Source organism: Mycetomoellerius zeteki, unplaced genomic scaffold, assembly GCF_001594055.1.
Source record: "Mycetomoellerius zeteki isolate Tzet28-1 unplaced genomic scaffold, Tzet1.0 scaffold106, whole genome shotgun sequence".
Classification (NCBI taxonomy): domain Eukaryota; kingdom Metazoa; phylum Arthropoda; class Insecta; order Hymenoptera; family Formicidae; genus Mycetomoellerius; species Mycetomoellerius zeteki.
Window position 1 is genome coordinate 1,635,698 of NW_017255975.1, and position 5,669 is coordinate 1,641,366.

Consider the following 5,669-nt stretch of genomic DNA (forward strand, 5'->3'; position numbering starts at 1 on the left):
GTTTAAAAAACTAATGATGTACTGTTATAAAGAGATACTCTTTCAGAAGTGTCTATAATTAGATCCAAAATGTTAATTCATGTGGTGTGTGGCTACAGCAAAATCTGTCCATTTTTATGGACAGTTATAGTTGTATTTATGAAGACATTGATCAGTATCTCATAAATTGCAAAATATCATAGCCAATTTGACTGACAATGAAACCACTTTTTCCATATAATTAATACGTCCTTTTGTAAAATATTATCGATTTCACACTTTATTTTGATCGGAAAGATTGACGTTTCAATTCGAAGTAATCTTGTAAACGAGAATTTGAAAGGACAATATATCACATATTTTTTCTTGAAAAACTTATCAAGATGAAATCTACTTGAGAAAAATTAATCACAAACTATCATTAACTCCGTGTATTTATTTCAACTATAGATTACACGCGCGCGCGCGCGCGTGTGTGTGTGGATTCTTCAAGTTTTTCTCTGCTTCCAAAATTCACTTTTTACAGTTTACGGTCGGTACGAGCGTGTCGCAATTAATATCTCATTCTGTCTCAATGCAACTCACGTCGACTGACGCCGCTGAATTAATTGATATTTGAAAGTTTGGTGAAAGTGTGTGGCCACTCTAAATCATGCATGCCGATCGCCATATCGTTAAAGAGCATTTAAAGCACGTACGTGCATAGTAAAGCCAAATTTCTACTATGCGAGCGAGCGCGAACAAGCACGAAATAACTCTTTAATGAACGCAAACGAATGTCGTTGCATTGGCGGTGACGTTCATTCGTGTTTGTTCGCGCTTTCCTAGTTCAGTTTAACGATATCAAAAATGATTTGACGATAACGCCGAAAAAAAGACTGAGATCGATCGCAAGATTCCTAACGATGACAGTGCATTTTCCGTGATTATGTTCATCTTAAGGTGCAGTCAGAAAAAAATATTTTTTACGCCACTGCCTGTATCGCCTCGCTGATTGATTGCTGCTTCCGCTGCTTGACGCTGTAATCTGAATGAACCTATATGCCTAGTTCAGATTGGACGCAGCAAGCATCAAGCAGCGGAGCAGTAATCAATCGGCGGGGTGATATTTACAGTGGCGTAAAAAATACCACCTTGCTGGTTAGTTGCTGCTTGCTGCTTGACGCTTGCTGCGTCCAGTCTGAACTAGACATTACACACGCTTCGGAGCTTTCGGTTACGGCTCATTTTGTCGCGTTAACGCAACGAGCTCACGGGTGAACATCGATGTATGAGGCTTCGTATACACGGATGCCAGGACGTGTCTGGACATCGAGCGGCTTGCTAATGCGAGCCCCGAGCGCGGTGCAGAAAATGAGCGTATGCATATGCGCCGCGGTGCACGCCGCCGAGAAAATCGAGAGCTCTTGCGGTAGAAGGTTTAACAGAAAGTGGCATACGTAAAAAAAAAAAATATCCAAGCAAAATTTACTGCCAAGGATAACAAGCGTTGCTCAACGTTATACGCGAAGCATGATATAGGAAGTGAAAAAAAAAGGGATAACATCATTAAGTATCTGTCGATATGGTTGCGAAATGGGACGCAGTCTTTGGAGAATTGGCAAGAAACGTGATACGCAAAGAATACACACGGAAAAGTTTTTGAGAAAGGAAAGGTACACCGCTCGATCGTATATACAGGAAAAGTTCTTTGGGAAATGTTGGAGCGCCGAAGCGGTTTGATAGAAAAATGTTTTCTCTCGTATGATCTCTTGTTTAAAATCACGGCTTTGAAAGTCTTGATCTGAATATCCGTGTGATCTTCTTTCTATATGTGTGTGCGAAAGACTAATTATCTTGATATTTGGTTTAGATTTGAGAACAATTAAATAGCGGCAATGAAATTTCATGTGAGAATAAAGAGGTAATAAAAGCGTGGAATTTAGTTTGCGATATGAAAATAATGCGAACTAATCTCTACAGAAAATTATAACAAAAGAATCACAGAAGATGAGAAAAAAAACTCACGATAACATTGATAACATTGCGCGATGATGGTCCAGTATAAAAAAAAAGTACAAGTTATTAAAGTTACAGCATCCAAAAAAGCACAAGTTATTAAGTTATTATAAAAATTATCATAGAACTTTTTTTAGAAAACAGGAAACAATTTTTAATATTCACAAAAGGATATTGCGAATGTTATCAATTATCTTTTTTGTACTTTTACTGGTATTCACATGTACAATGCGATTTTAGTGGGTGTTGGTGAAAATTCAACATTAATATTCCTCTTTTATCAATCTATTAATTATAATTACAAATATACATTCAATTATTTTATTTTTTAATAGATTCTACTTTTTATCGTCTAATTATGATAATATCACTAAGCAACGAAGCGTTTGTCAAACCGCAATGATGCGACGAATAAATAGATAATTATAATGCATGAATGACTGTACTCACCATTCTCTGCACTGTCGTTGTCCCTCCGCCAACTGCTGCTCCCTCGATCTAGCCATCCACTCACTCGCCAATCGATCGAAAAAAAAACCGCAGCTAATTACCACCATTGCACATCGATTAATAATGCGATGATTTATCCGCACAGCATTTGACTCGGTACTCCCGTGCATTCACACATGTACGCATGTTCAACTTCCAACATGTAGAAAATACGCTGCAACACAAAAAAAATGAATTCTTAAAGGAATGCATAAATGCTTCAATCGAAGAATATTTTATGCTTAAAATAGCGCCAAGAATAAACAATTTCCAATTAAAAATAAATTAGTCTTAAAATGAAAGGAAAAACTGGATCAAACTCTATTAATGTGATTCAAAGGCAAGTGAAATGCTGAGACCGTTCTATCAATACCTCCGTTAGCTATATTGCAAATAATGATGCAAACAGACGATCAACCTCGTCATAATGGTAGAGAACGCTGGCTGCACACACAGGCGGATCCGCCGCGACGGATTCATTGCTCATCTCAACATTTAACTGTGGATAGCAGATCCGCGAATCCGCCGCGGAAAATCCGTGTACAGGCAACCGCCTCTTCGTCGCGTCGCAGTGACAAAGTCGGCTGTTCACGCATCCCCATTTGCAATATAACTGACAGAAACATTAGGACGAGCTGAATATTTCAACCATCCTTAAAGATTGAACCACATTTAGAGATATGTTCCACGAATGCAACAGTTCACTCACAAAACCATCGTCAAACGTCACTCATTACACCCATGCACTTCCGACATCTTGATATTACTGGCCACGTTTACACCGTGTATTTAGACCGCGGACTATCCGCCTATGCAATATCCTGTAGATTAAACAAAGACACCTATCGTATAAGTCGCGGACTAAACGCACGGTGTGAACGTAGCCATTAAGGGGCCCTTATACACACTGTTGCCGCCTGCCGGCGAATTTTCAAATTTGTAATTCTAAATCCAAGAATAAATAGTTTCTAGATAATACGATTGAGTTTGTTAGGACTGTGTAATGATTTTAGAAACAAGAACACAATTTTAAGAATAAAATATACTTTGCACAAATCTATTTATTATAGACGCCAGTGAACATTTATAATTGAAGAGAACATACTTAAATGAAAGTAAATAGCGTACAAGAATAAAAATATACGTGAATCAGGAATTTATTTTTTTCTGTGAATATTTTTATGTCGATGATCGATTTAAGAAAATTTGAATTACATACTTATGACGCGTATATACAATATTTTAACCTTTCCTTTGCAATCTATTAGGTCTTTTTGGCATAAACGAAATTTTAATTCGTTTCTTAATTATCGTAATTGGATGATGAAAAGTAGAATTTATTTTAAAAAACTAAAATATCGCGATTTTGTAATTTTACAATTAGTAAGCTACTAAATAAATAAGAAACGTTAATGTTGAATTAAAATGTTGAATTTTCGTTTTAAGAAACTGCCACTAAAATCGCATTCTCCGAAATAAAATCTTTTACTGGTAAGTTATACATTTTTAAACAAATTTTCTTTTTTTTTCTTTATTTTTGCTCAAATTTAAAATTTTATTAATTAAAGATTTTAACATTTACGTTAAAAACTATTTGATAATTATAGTAACAGAGATATTAAAAAATAATTCTAAATTTTTTCACATTTTTTGAAATTGTAAAAGAGGAAATTTGGGATAGAAAAAACCTAGTTTGCAAATGGAGGATTAATATATAATAACCAAACGACATGCTCTTGCTACTATTAATGTACTTTACATAAGATACACTTCTCTCGGCACTTCCGTATGCATTTCGATACGATTATGAAATAAGAACGGACTATGAATACCGCCCTTGACGGAAGAAAAAACTACTGTATGCTGTCATCTAATGGTATATCACTCAAATTCTGTATTGCACGCAATCAATAATTTTAACGTGTTGATATAACATTCTTATCTAATGAAATTGTTTGTGATACAATATTGTATTACAAATTTCATTAGATAAGAATGTTATATCAACACGTTAAAATTATCGATTGCGTGCAATACAAAATAAAAAAGTCATTGCGATAAAAAAGTCATTGCGCGGCAGAAGATAAATATATTAATATATTTATCTTCTGCCGCGCAATGACTTTTTTATCGACATGTAATAATTATACTAACTCTACAAAATTAGTATAATTATCACATGTCGATAAAAAAAGTCATTGTACGGCAGAAGATAAACATGTGATAATTATATTAACTCAGAGAACATGCCTGTCTGAAAGACATCCAAAAGACGTCTTTAATTAGACCTCTTTAAGGGGATGCTGGAGCCGCCTGTTACCGATAAAACTAGCGTTTTTGACGTTTTTGTTTCTATCGAATTTCTTCGTAATAGTTTCACAGAATAAAAATTTTTCTTCCACAATTAAAATGTATATGCTAATGTATTTGTCGCTGGTGTATTTTGTGTTCAAAGTTGGAAAAAATAAAAAAATTACAAATTTTTTTATCCATTTTACCTTTAGCGTTGACCGCCATATTGACAAGTAACACTAAGGCCGGAATCAGACTATGCATTGAAGATTAAGGTTGAAGATTAAAGATTGAAATTTGACCAATAAGAACAAAGAAATTTTAGCTCCTTTCGTTTCGATTGGTCAAATTTGAATTTTTCAATCTTCAATCTCAATCTTCAATGTGTAATCTGATTCCGGCCTAAGGAACTAGATATGTAGGTATCCGCCATTTTGGTTCCACTTGAAGGTCATTCCGCTCTTTAATACGGAATCCATAGGCTGGATTCACACTGCATTCGATTTTCGTCGTACGACGAAAATCTGATGCAGTGTGAATCCAGCATCAGTGTCTCTAGCTTGTGAGCGTTGTGAGCGCCAAATGGAACGTACTCCATGATTTAAATTAAACAACCAGCGTATAGCGCGACCTGCACAGTGTCACGTGAGAGTTGCTCACACCATGAAGTTGCGCAATGGCGCATTCAGCGGACTCAACAGTTGAGTGAGCGTTCGCTGCTATTGACGTATTCTTCTAGATCTAAAATTATGATTGGATGATCTAAAAGAATACACCAATAACAGCGAGCGCTCACTCAACTGTTGAGTCTGCTGAACGCGCCCAATGCTGCAATTTCACGGTTGCTCACGGTGTTATGTCATACTCCGTAATCAACACGGCGCGAGCTAACCTATCCATGAGTCAATGGG